The sequence below is a fragment of the Kogia breviceps genome, chromosome 1, assembly GCF_026419965.1.
Source record: "Kogia breviceps isolate mKogBre1 chromosome 1, mKogBre1 haplotype 1, whole genome shotgun sequence".
Classification (NCBI taxonomy): domain Eukaryota; kingdom Metazoa; phylum Chordata; class Mammalia; order Artiodactyla; family Physeteridae; genus Kogia; species Kogia breviceps.
In genome coordinates this window covers 146,453,659-146,467,769 of record NC_081310.1, presented here as the reverse complement: position 1 = coordinate 146,467,769, position 14,111 = coordinate 146,453,659, and the positions used below count along the sequence as shown (strand labels likewise).

At 37.7% G+C, this 14,111-nt stretch overlaps 1 protein-coding gene across 17 annotated transcripts in view; it reads right to left on the bottom strand.

The window, feature by feature from the left end:
- JAK1 (Janus kinase 1) overlaps positions 1-14,111 on the bottom strand; it is a 251,537-nt gene that overhangs the window by 111,777 nt on the left and 125,649 nt on the right. For 3 of the 17 annotated variants that reach the window (XM_067006621.1, XM_067006617.1, XM_067006635.1), the window contains one exon: positions 13,020-13,108. The exons of 12 other annotated variants lie outside the window; for them this stretch is intronic. The gene's annotated coding sequence lies outside the window, so the exon portion shown is untranslated. The remainder of the gene's footprint in view (positions 1-13,019; positions 13,109-14,111) is intronic. 2 more of the 17 variants (XM_067006597.1, XM_067006630.1) reach the window with 1 other exon arrangement.

Below are 14,111 nucleotides of genomic sequence, written 5' to 3'. Positions count from 1 at the left end.
CTAAAGACTGCAAAAGTATCCTTGTTAAGTCTCAAAATCTCTTGTACTGTGTAAGACTAAGCTCTTTTTACCCATGAAGTCAAAAAGAGGCACCTATGTACTTGCCCATCAGCTGCCCAGACGCCCAGGACTTTCACAAGTATGTCTGGGGAGGTGGAGCCAAATAGAAGTGCTGAGCAGCAGTACAGCTTCATGACTAAACTGCCTGGGTATGAACCCAGCTCCACTACTCACTAGTGGTGATCTTAAAAGCAGGGAAAATACTAGGACCTACTTCATGATTGTTAAGAGGATTAAGTCAGTTAAGCTTACAAACAGTTAATGCTGTATTTCTGGAGGAGGTCGAGACAATGTGTCCCCTGGAAACATGTTATTCCACAACCATAAGAATTTTCAGTGTGACATCACAAAAAATTAGGTTTACCTGAATAAAACCTCCAACATTTGACTTTTTTTTAAAACTTACAAGAATGGCAATTTCATACGGTTAAATCAAATAGGTATGAATAAGAACATAAAGCCATGCATTTTTAACTCATCCTGAGTCCCTGAAGCAGCTCAGGCCTTTTATAGAAAATCCTTCAAATGACTGTTTTTAAAAAAAGTTGGGCATAAACAAGACCAAAAGACAACCCTCAGAATGGAAGAAAATAATTGCAAATGAAGCAACTGACAAAGGATTAATCTCCAAAATTTATAAGCAACTCATGCAGCTCAATAACAAAAAAACAAACAACCCAATCCAAAAATGGGCAGATGACCTAAATAGACATTTCTCCAAAGAAGATATACAGATTGCCAACAAACACATGAAAGAATGCTCAACATCATTAATCATTAGAGAAATGCAAATCAAAACTACAATGAAATATCATCTCATACCGGTCAGAATGGCCATCATCAAAAAAATCTAGAAACAATAAATGCTGGAGAGGGTGTGGAGAAAAGGAACACTCTTGCACTGCTGGTGGGAATGTAAATAGACACAGCCACTATGGAGAACAGTATGGAGGTTCCTTAAAAAACTACAAATAGAACTACCATACGACCCAGCAATCCCACTACTGGGCATATATACCCTGAGAAAACCATAATTCAAAAAGAGTCATGTACCAAAATGTTCATTGCAGCTCTATTTACAATAGCCAGGACATGGAAGCAACCTAAGTGTCCATCAACAGATTAATGGATAAAGATGTAGCACATATATACAATGGAATATTACTCAGCCATAAAAAGAAATGAAACTGAGTTATTTGTAGTGAGGTGGATGGACCTGGAGTCTGTCATACAGAGTGAAGTCAGAAGGAGAAAAACAAATACCGTATGCTAACACATATATATGGAATCTAAGAAAAAAAATGTCATGAAGAGACTAGGGGTAGGACGGGAATAAAACACAGACCTACTAGAGCATGGACTTGAGGATATGGGGAGGGGGAAGGATAAGCTGTGACAAAGTGAGAGTGGCATGGACATATATACACTACCAAATGTAAAATAGATAGCTAGTGGGAAGTAGCTGCATGGCACAGGGAGATCAGCTAGGTGGTTTGTGACCACCTAGAGGGGTGGGATAGGGAGGGTGGAGGGAGGGAGATGTAAGAGGGAAGAGATATGGGAACATATGTATATGTATAACTGATTCACTTTGTTGTAAAGCAGAAACTAACACACCATTGTAAAGCAATTATACTCCAATAAAGATGTTTTTAAAAAAGGTGGGGGGAGGGGGGTAATCAAATACCTGTGTGGGGCTGATCCTCCCCACCCAGTTTGGTCTGCAGGACCTTGTGAAGGATGAGCAACCTCGGCTATTTGGGGAGCTGACTGGCTGCCAAGCTGGCTTCCAGCCATCACCTGTTACTTTGACAACTGTAGCTCCAGAACTACTAGTACTATTTGCAAAACCCCAAGCACTTACAGGAAGCTTAAAGGCTCAAGAGGCTCAAGCTGGAGTGACCAGAGAACTCCACAGCATTTTTCTCCTGCTAATGGTGTTTCTGGCTTCCAGGGAACCACTTTATGTTTCTGATACAGACACAGTTGTGACCATAGCCATCTGGATTTCAGCCATTATTCTCATTGTGCCTGAAGTTATTCAGAAAACTAGTTCACAAGTTTCAGAGACCCAACACTGAGTGTCTTTCATCTTAGAAAGTTTCTCCATAAGTCTAAAACCTTTAAAAATTAAAGAGAAAAGCACATCACTTACGTTAAAGTTCAACTAAACAACACAGGCTCTCTCTGTACTAAATTTGCAACTTCCTGCCAATCTATAATTATTTCAAAATTTTTAAAAAATTAAGTTCAATTATACAAAGACTTAGAAATGGCCCTTTAGTAAAGAACAACTTTAATCAAAATTTTTAGATGCACTGTGTGATTTTATGTCTGTTTTTCCATTAATAACAGAAAGGCTCTTTTCAACTACTGGCCCAGTCACTAATAATGGGATAGCAGCACAACCTTTCTGTGGCCTATACACTAAGCCTAGTTAGAAAAAATTATCCAAAAGCACTTGTACATGTTTGAACCCTTGATTCCATGTTATTACATGAAGTAAGTGAAGCCTTGGGCCAAAATAATCAATCAGCCTTATATGAAGGCACACAGATGTTCTGATTAGTTTGGGCTTAATGGCCATGTTCCAGCCTGATTTTATTGCTCTACTTCCCTCAACACCAGAACTATTTATCTTTTCTACTTCTCTCGACACCAGAACCATTGATAAAGCCCCAAACAGTATTAGCTCTAAATGAAACTAGTAAGTAAACTCTTTCTCAACCCAGACCATATACTTGCATGTTTCTCAGCTAAAATTAAGAGTTCACTGCAAGAGAAACTGAAAAACTAACAATTCCTCATGGAGTCTCTCTTCATAATATTTTATGTCTACACAAGGATGTGATGGGGCAGAAGTAGATGGCAGGACTATACTATCTCAGGACATCCTTCCTAGCACTCCAGAACAGAATCATGGGCACGTGCCCTCCCCTGGCATTCTTATTTAATGTTATAATGAACTGAATATTTATTTAATAATTAAATTAATTGAACTAAGCTGAAGATCCAGTCAGCATTCTTTTCATAGGGACTCTGTTGGCTCACATGTGTTTAGATCACTATCTGAAAGGTGATAACATATTTTGCCCTAAAGATACCCTTGTTCCATGGCTCACTGCTCTGGCTGCCATGGACCCTCTTTTCTAGAGGCAGGAGGATGCCAGATGATCCTGTGAGCAATAGCTCTCTGCATGAATGTATACATATATGAGCACCTCACAAACCTCTAACAGTGACCATGCAGGTGGGCACAGCAAATGGTAGCTTACTGCTCATTACACAGGAAAAGGGAATAAGTACAAACATCTACCCCATCCCAATTTCACCCCAAGTTCACAAGAGCTTCAAAGTTTGCAGAAATTTGGAGTTACTAGTTCAGAGCTAACAAATAGCATGGTTTACGGGTAAAAGCATGAGCTTTGCAGTCAGACAAGAGTTACTCATATTTAAAATGAAAAAGTTACTTAATTTCTCCAAATCTTGGTTTCCTCATCTTTAACTGGGAATAATTCCATCCAACTCATATGGTTGGGCACATAGTAGATGTGAAATCCATAAGGTCATGGTCAAGGATATAATCCCCAAAAAAAGGCTTAAAACAAAGTGGTGGTGTGATGAATTGGGAGATTGGGATTGACTTATATAGACTAATATGTATAAAATGGATAACTAACAAGAACCTGCTGTATAAAAAAATAAAATTAAATTAAATTAAAAATTAAAAAAAAAAACCATAACAAAACAAAAACACCTCACAGAAAATCACAAGGTTTCAATCTGTACTGTGAAACTCAGATGTATTATACCACTAGTGTATGCATGCCACACAAGTCAATAAAAGGGGGTCAGGAAATAAAAGAAAAACAACTTAGACTATGTGTCTCACTACTGGGTGGCTCCATACTATTCCTTTCTAAATAAAGACCAGTATGCAAGTATACTCTTTATGCTTTAAGGGTGCTAAGCTGCATTGTTTTGGAACACACATAAAATTTGAGTTCAACAAAAAGAAATGCTGCAGAAATTTCACACAAATATTCATGAACATTACATATTGCCAGGCCTTTTCACTTAGAGTTGTGTATAAAATAAGAATGACTAGATGCCAAGAAGTCTATAAATCCTATGAGAAGAGGCCCTAGAGGCACCCTGATGGCTTCAAGAAGTGAAAAAAGGGAAAGTGACAGAAAAACTATAGAAAACACAGCAAGAATTCTAGTCCAAAGCTAGTTAGTATGAAACAAATACACTGTGTGTGTTGTATATATACACAACTCAATAGACCCTGGAAGACATCCCTATCACAATAATACTTTAGGGAAGATCTTATATCAAGCTTTTCAATCTCAATTTCTTTAAAAATTAGGAAAGTGAGGTTAAGAAGGATTTACTGTTTCAAGGCAACAGAGTCAATAATTGATAAAAATTAAATTTAAACCCAGGGCTTTGTACTTGAAAACATGCTACGAGCACAGTACTTAACATGTTCTGTTCATAACTGAACCTGATAAATAAAGAAAAATAAATTGTATTCAGTTAACTCAGCGCAAAGGAATACAGCAAATACATTTTCAAACTTTCTCATCAAAGTAGTTAAAGTTTTTAAAATATGGTGATTGTAACAAAAAATTCTCACTCATCTGGAAAACGTGGTTATCCCAAAATGATTCACCCCTAAGAGTTCAAAAGAATCAAGGATTTACTGTAACTAGTATCCATATTTGAAAAAAAAAATTTTTTTTGCGGGGGCGGTACGCAGGCCTCTCACTGTTGTGGCCTCTCCTGTTGCAGGAGCACAGGCTCCGGACGAGCAGGCTCAGTGGCCATGGCTCACGGGCCCAGCCGCTCTGTGGCATGTGTAATCTTCCCAGACCAGGGCACGAACCCGTGTCCCCTGCATCGGCAGGGGGGTTTCTCAACCACTGCGTCACCAGGGAAGCCTGTGGAAACATTTTTTATTGTTTAACATTTTTATTGGAGTAAAATTGCTATACAATGGTGAATTAGTTTCTGCTTTATAACAAAGTGAATCAGCTATACATATACATATATGCCCATATCTCCTCCCTGTTGTGTCTCCCTCCCTCCCACCGTCCCTATCCCACCCCTCCAAGTGGTCACAAAGCACCGAGCTGATCTCCCTGTGCTATGTAGCTGCTTCTCACTAGCTATCGATTTTGCATTTGGTAGCGTATACATGTCCACGCCACTCTTTCACTTTGTCCCAACTTACCCTTCCCCCCTCCCTGTGTCCTCAAGTCCATTCTCTAGTAGGCCTGCGTCTTTATCCCCGTCCTGCCCCTAAGTTCTTCAGAACCATTTTTTGATTTTAGATTCCACATATATGTGTTAGCATAAAGTATTTGTTTTCTCTTTCTGACTTATGACTTACTTCACTCTGTATGACAGACTCCAGGTCCATCCACCTCACTACAAATAACTCAATTTCTTTTCTTTTTACGGCTGAGTAATATTCCATTGTATATATGTGCCACATCTTCTTTATCCAGTCATCTGTTGATGGACACTTAGGTTGCTTCCATGTCCCGGCTATTGTAAACAGAGCTGAAGTGAACATTGTGGTACATGACTCTTTTTGAATAATGGTTTTCTCAGGGTATATGCCCAGTAGTGGGATTGCTGGGTCATATGATAGCTCTATTTTTAGTTTTTTAAGGAACCTCCATACTGTTCTCCATAGTGGCTGTATCAATTTACATTCCCACCAACAGTGTAAGAGTGTTCCCTTTTCTCCACACCCTCTCCAGCATTTATCGTTTGGAGATTGTTTGATCATGGCCACTCTGGTGTGAGGTAATAATTCACTGTAGTTTTGATTTGCATTTCTCTAATGATTAGTGACACTGAGCATCTTTTCTTGTTTGTTGGCAATCTGTATATCTTCTTTGGAGAAATGTCTATTTAGGTCTTCTGCCCATTTTTGGATTGGGTGGTTTGTTCTTTTGATATTGAGCTGCATGAGCTGCTTATAAATTTTGGAGATTAATCCTTTGTCAGTTGCTTCATTTGCAAAATATTTTCTCCTATTCTGAGGGTTGTGTTTTCATTTTGTTTATGGTTGCCTTTGCTGTGCAAAAGCTTTTAAGTTTCATTAGGTCCCATTTGTTTATTTTTGTTTTTATTTCCCTTTCTCTAGAAGGTGGGTCAAAAAGGATCTTGCTATGATTTATGTCACAGAGTGCTCTGCCTATGTTTTCCTCTGAGAGTTTTATAGTGTCTGGCCTTACATTTAGGTCTTTAATCCATTTTGAGTTTATTTTTGTGTATGGTGTTAGGGAGTGTTCTAATTTCATTCTTTTACATCAGGCTCTCCAGTTTTCCCAGCACCACTTATTGAAGAGGCTGTCTTTTCCCCACTGTATATTCTTGCCTCCTTTATCCAAAATAAGGTGAAGGTGACCATATGTGCGTGGGTTTATCTCTGGGCTTTCTATCCTGTTCCATTGATCTATATTTCTGTTTTTGTGCCAGTACCATACTGTCTTGGTTACTGTAGCTTTGTAGTATAGTCTGAAGTCAGGGAGCCTGATTCCTCCAGCTCCGTTTTTCTTTCTCGATTGCTTTGGCCATTCGGGGCCTTTTGTGTTTCCACACAAATGGTGAAATTTTTTGTTCTAGTTCTGTGAAAAATGCCAGTGGTAGTTTGATAGGGATTGCACTGAATCTATAGATTGCTTTGGGTAGTAGAGTCATTTTCACAATGTTGATTCTTCCAATCCAAAAACACAGTATATCTCTCCATCTGTTTGTATCATCTCTAATTTCTTTCATCAGGGTCTTATAATTTTCTGCATACAGTCTTTTGTCTCCTTAGGTAGGTTTATTATTCCTAGGTATTTTATTCTTTTTGTTGCAATGGTAAATGGGAGTGTTTCCTTAATTTCTTTCAGATTTTTCATCATTAGTGTAAAGGAATGCAAGAGATTTCTGTGCATTAATTCTGTATCCTGCTACTCTACCATATTCATTGATTAGCTCTAGTAGTTTTCTGATAGCATCTTTAGGATTCTCTATGTATAGTATCATATCATCTGTAAACAGTGACAGCTTTACTTTTTCTTTTCTGATTTGGATTCCTTTTATTATTTCTTTTTCTTCTCTGATTGCTGTGGCTAAAAGTTCCAAAACAGTGTTGAGTAATAGTGGTGAGAGTGGGCAACCTTGTCTTGCTCCTGATCTTAGGGGAAATGGTTTCAGTTTTTCACCACTGAGGACAATGTTGGCTGTGGGTTTGTCATATATGGCCTTTATGACATTGAGAAAAGTTCCTGCTATGCCTAGTTTCTGGAGGATTTTTATCATAAATGGGTGTTGAATTTTGTTGAAAGCTTTTTCTACATCCACTGAATTGATCATATGGTTTTTATTCAATTTGTTAACATGGTGTATCACACTGACTGATTTCCGTATATTGAAGGATGCTGGCATTTCTGGGATAAACCCCACTTGATTATGGTGTATGATCCTTTTAATGTGCTGTTGGATTCTGTTAGCTAGTATTTTGTTGAGGATTTTTGCATCTATGTTCATCAGTGATACTGGCCTGTAGTTTTGTTTCTTTGTGACATCTTTGTCTGGTTTTGGTATCAGGGTGATAGTGGTCTCATAGAATGAGTTTGGGAGTGTTCCTCCCTCTGCTATATTTTGGAAGAGTTTGAGAAGGATAGGTGTTAGCTCTTCTCTAATTTTTTTTTTTTTTTTTTTTTTTTTTGTGGTACATGGGCCTCTCACTGTTATGGCCTCTCCCGCTGAGGAGCACAGGCTCTGGACGCACAGGCTCAGCGGCCATGGCTCACGGGCCCAGCCGCTCCGCGGCATGTGGGATCTTCCCAGACCAGGGTACAAACCCGTGGTCCCCTGCATCAGCAGGCAGACTCTCAACCACTGTGCCACCAGGGAAGCCCTCTTCTCTAAGTGTATGATAGAATTCACCTGTGAAGCCATCTGGTCCTGGGCTTTTGTTTGTTGGAAGATTTTTAATCACTGTCTCAATTTCAGTGCTTGTGATTGGTCTGTTTATGTTTTCTATTTCTTCCTGGTTCTCTCTCGGAAGGTTGTGCTTTTCTAAGAATTTGTCCATTTCTTCCAGGTTGTCCATTTCATTGGCATATAGTTGCTTGTAGTAATCTCTCATGATCCTTTGTATTTCTGCAGTGTCAGTTGTTACTTCTCCTTTTTCATTTTTAATTCTATTGATTTGCGTCTTCTCCCTTTTTTTCTTGATGAGTCTGGCTAATGGTTTATCAATTTTGTTTATCTTCTTAAAGAACCAGCTTTTAGTTTTATTGATCTTTGCTCGTTTCCTTCATTTCTTTTTCATTTATTTCTCATCTGATCTTTGAAACATTTTTAAATACAGAACACAATGACATTACTGGAAATTCTTTCATTTGACTTATCTGAGGCTTATCTGCTTCACTGAGGCTTATCATCTTATTACTCTCTTAATAATCAGACATGAAAGGTAAAAATGAAAATCATTTGGCTTGTATTTTAGAGACAAAAAAAATTAAGTAAAGTAAATTAACAGTTATTTCAAATTTCCCTTGGTTGGAATGTAAAACAACTGGCCTCCTTTCCAAGAAATTGGTGCTAGAAAGAGGCCTCAGAGCTGTGATTTTACATTCAAACTCCTAAAAAGGCGCTTCATTTTACAGATGAAGAAACCAAAGCTCAGAGGCATGAAATGACTTACCTATGGTCTCAAAGTCAGTGACTATCAAATCCCCAATATGAATCCACGTACCTGACTCTAAAAGTTTATTGGCAATGTCTGAATCTAAAGACCAAATGAAGAGCTGTGTCTCATCAGTGCCCCCCTCCACACACACACCCATCCCCCATGATTTGCGGGCAATTCTCCAGGTGAGGCAGGGAAGATGGAGGATATATGGTATATGGACCAGTGGAAACTCAATCAACTGAAGTCCAGTCAGCCTAGAGCCACTATATCAGCTTAGTGTATTTTACTGGAAACAGGTTGCTAACAAATATGAGAATGATCCAGAATTAGACAAAATCCAAAAAGAGAGAAATAACTCCTGGATGAACAGAATAACCACATGCAAATAAACTACCAAACTAGAAGAAAAGATTAAGATGTTTTATGAAGAACATCTGAATAATAAAATTTTATATATCTTAGAGGGAAGCAGATATTTGGGTATAAGAGATAAAGAGGATAGTGAACCCAGACTTTCATGGGGAAAGAAGACATGCTAACACTTCCTATAGGAACTTATCACCACTTCACACTGTGTCTGCTGGAGAACCAGGGTGGACCATCTTGATGCTCAAGGAGAGTACATGAAATTTTTGGCACAGGCAGCACCGTGGTGCTCTCTAGAGACTACTACACTACTTGTAAAGGTCCTAAACATAACTGAGCAGAAAATTAAGTATTGACTATTGTTTACTTTTTGCATTTTTAGTGTAGACTCAAAGCTAGATTATCTTTCCTTTGCAAGATTATTTCATCAGAATATTTTTCAGTGAAAGGAACAACAAAACTGTTGTTTACATGGAAGGAACTATGAAAATGTAGACAAATCACATTCATCTTCTTTAATTAATCAAGAATAGTGGTTCAGTAACTCTTCATTTGCACACACATTCAACTGTAACCCAAATGAAAGTTTCATTTCCCAAAATGCAACTACTTAGCATGCTCTATGTGAATATGATTCTTAGACCTTAAGCCAGATATCAGTCAATGCCATGCCTGCCTTAGAAAAAGTAATAGTAGATAATATAATTAACCAAATATAATACATTTTTTCTCCCAAAATTTTATCTTGGGGTGGGAGCAAATGGGAGAAAAACATAACATGGAGCCTATACAGTTGCTTATACCACTTTCATGTTCAAAGTAAAGTACCTGTCTTAATTTTTTAAAAAAGAAAGAAAAAGACCAAATGAAGAATATAATAATGTGAAAAGTGTAGCATTACATTTGCTTTCTCTTTAATCATTAAGGAAATTAACTATTGTATTTAATTCGTATCAAGATAAAAAAATTTTTTTTTATTTCAGTGATTGGGTTCTATTTGTTCCCATTAGGGAAATTACTCAAATGCCAGAGAAGCTCTTTTGTTGGTTTTTTTAATACATGCCAAACACAAAATGTAACCTTTTATTATGCTGTGTTACTAGTTTAAGTGTGGCTCTAGAGCCTCAGGAATACCTGGCCCCATCCTAATTAAGTAGTATTATAAACACGTATTCTCTATACAGAACTTCATGATTTATATCCATTATCTCATCAGATCCTCATTAACAACTCTGGTTGAAGGTCAATTCTGACTTCACAGAAGAAATCGAGTCAAAGACAGGGTTAAGCTACCTCCTTAATATCACCCTGGCACCAACGGCCTGAAAACAGTCCAGAGCTCTAATGTCCTTTTAATAGAGTTTTAGTATAAATTTTCAAGTATGTTTAAGAAAACAGAACAATTTTTAAAGACATGGATTTCAAGTCAGTGGAAAGAATGATAAGCTTTTTTGTGGTGAGACAACTGGATAGCCAGTTAGAAAAAATATTAAGAAAACTAGCATTCATCTTACAGCACATACTAAAATGTGTTCCATCATTTAAAAATATCAAATATACCCAGTACTAAGTCTAAATAGATATAAATGTTTATATAATTAGGGAAGTCAAAAGGTCTCTCCAACATGACATCAAAAGTAGAAATCTTGGGGTTTCCCTGGTGGCACAGTGGTTAACAATCTGCCTGCCAATGCAGGGGACAAGGGTTCGAGCCCTGGTCCGGGAGGATCCCACATGCCACGGAGCAACTGAGCCCGTGGGCCACAACTACTGAGCCTGCACTCTGGAGCCCGTTAGCCACAACTACTGAGCCCACGAGCCACAACTACTGAAGCCCATGTGCCTAGAGTCTGTGCTCCGCAACAGGAGAGGCCACCGCAATAAGAGGCCCGCGCACCACAACGAAGAATAGCCCCCACTCGCCACAGCTGGAGAAAGCCCACGTGCAGCAGTGAAGAAGCAATGCAGCCTAAAATAAATAAATTTTTTTCATAAAAGAAATGTTTGATAGGTTTGAGTACATGAAAATATAAAACTTCTATATCAAAAGACCCTAAATATATAAGCAAACAACCTGAAGAAAAATATTTGTACCATGTATCACAAAAAGTTAATATTCTTAACATATAGCTTTAAAAAAATAAAAAAGAAAAACACAAACACACCAATAATAAAATGGACAAAGGGCTTGACAAGGCAATCCACAAAGAAAACATGAGTTCTCAACATGAAAAAAAAAGTTTAAATATACTAATAACCAAATATCTATGAAGTAAAATAGAGATTTAACATTTTTTTTACAAATAGACTGGCAAATTTTTAAAAATTATAATATCCACAAATTGATTGTGACAATGCAAGTACTCTCACGTGAGTTCTTCAGAGCAATCTGTAAATGTCCTTTGACCCAGAAGTTCTTTCTACTTCTAGCAACTTATTCTAAGCAAATAACAATGATATACAAGATTTAGCTACAAGGATCTTCATCACAAAGTTGTTTAAAATGACTAACAAAACAATCTTAAATATTCATCCAGGAACACAGAATCACGGTGAAGCCATCTCACGGAATTCTACACTGAAGAAAATAATAACATATATATACGTATATATATGTAATTATGTATATATATACATGTTTATATATATGTATAATTCGAAGATGGAACAATATTCATGTTTCACTAATAAACAAAGGAAAGGTTATAAAACATCATGCAGTGTATAAACACAATTTATGTTGGGCATGTGCACACAAGATTGAGAGGATATTCACCAAAATACAGACTACGGTTATGGGATTCCAAATGGCTTTTATTCTTTTCTCTGGATTCTAAATCTTCAATAAATAAGAATAACTTTTGCAAAAATAGTGAATATAACTTCTTAAAAGTAACTTCCAAAAAAGGAGACAGCAGCCAATAATATTTTATGTACAGAGCATGTGACTGTCCCCCAGACCTACTTGGTAAATCAGGCACACAATACAACCGGCTATTCCACCCTCAGATCTCAAGACAGGAATAAGAGTAGATCAGGATGGGCAGAATGCCTAGTCTCATATCACAGTATAACTCTGTGTCCTACTACTCAGGTTGGAAAACACTAGACTTGAACAGCCCACTACAACTTAGGAAATATGAGATGGGATCTCCTCCACTTGTACAACTCCCTCCACATTGCCAAGACAGCAGCTCAAAAAATGGTATGGAGGGTGGCGTGAGAGCTGTCTGCAGTGCAAAAAATACATGCCAATGTATGGAAAATGGTATGAACCCAGAGGAGAGCAATTTACAATCTTGATAAAAATTATTTTTGAAAAATTATAAACGCACTTATCTTTTAACCCAACAACCTTGGGAATTTATCCAACCTTGTACATATGAGATTATACAAAGAAGCACTGTTTGCAGTAATAATAGCATGGAAACAAATAATATATCCGTGAATATGGAGACTGGCTAAGTAAACCATGGTACAGAACACACCGGAGCTCTAATAAATATGTACATACATACGTGTACACACACGCACATGAATAAGGAAATATTCCAGGTCCTAATACAGAAAGAGAGGAGAATATACTGTAAAATGAAAAAAGCAAAGTGCAGAAGAGTATACAGAGTATGCTACATTTTGTATAGAGAAGAATATATACTTGTGTTTAATCATATCTGGACACAAGAAATGCATAAAAGAGGTTATTTAAGGGGGCAGGGAAGGAAGCTGACAGTGACAAAAACAGGAGGAAGCCTTTTCAATTTGTACTAAGTTATACTGGTTTACTTTCTGAAGCATGTGAATATAGTACCCGTGTCAAACAAAATATCAACAATGACAACACCAATAACAATAATAATAATGAAAAGTTTAAAATGCTTACCAATAAAGCCTTGGTAAGAGGCAAATTTGCCACCACAGAGTGAGGAGCATCAGAGCTGAGCAACAGATTACACAGGAATTCTCTTCTGCCTCCATTGGAAAGAGAGAAGAGGTGAAACCATTTACAGATCACCTACCACAGGAAAGTTTTGTGCATGTTATCTCATTAATATTCAAATTAACCCTAGTTAAGTATAACCAGCCTCATTTCTGCAAATAAGTAAATGGTGGTACATAGTAAATGGCAAGCCATTAGGTCACGTGTCCAAAGTCACAGGGCTATGACTGAAACTCATGCTTTTACCTGCTGAAACTCTCAAAGAAAAAATATTTAAGTCTCAGTAAAAATAAAAATCCTCTAAGTCAGTCACTCACTCATAACCACACTTCCTTCTGCAGTGTTTCCTCTAAAATTGTTTACTAAGTTTTAAGAATAAATGTTTGTTAAGTAAAGCAAACACTCTACACCAGCAGTCCCCAACCTTTTTGGCACCAGGGACCGGTTTTGTGGAAGACAATTTTTCTACAGACTTGGCGGGGGGGTGGGTTCAGGCGGTAATGCGAGCGATGGGAAGCAGCAGATGAAGCTTCGCTTGCTCTCTGCTCACCTCCTGCTGCGCGGCCCGGTTCCTAACAGGCCAAGGACCAATATCGGTCCGCGGCCTGGGGACTGGGGACCCCTGCTCTACGCTAATAAAAGGATGATCTATATTTTCCAAATTAATGAGCTCCAAAAAAGTTAATTACTGGGAGCATTATCAGATGCATTTTTTTCCTTCGTTGAGTATTAACTATGAAATGCATGCAAAATCACTGAATAATGAACTTCACAGGAAATCATCTTTTGCACTAAGATGATAAAAAATGATACTACCACGGAGGGAGGAAGGGAGGACAGAAATAGCAACTAACATTTATTGGGCACTTATATATACCAGTCACTGTTCTAAGTGCTTTGAATATAAGGACTCGCCTAATTCTCATAAAACCCTATGAAGTAGGTACTATTATTATATTCGTTTTACAGATGAGTAAACTGAGACACAGAAAGTTAAAGAACCTGACCACAAAGACTGTCCAAACTCCACTGCCC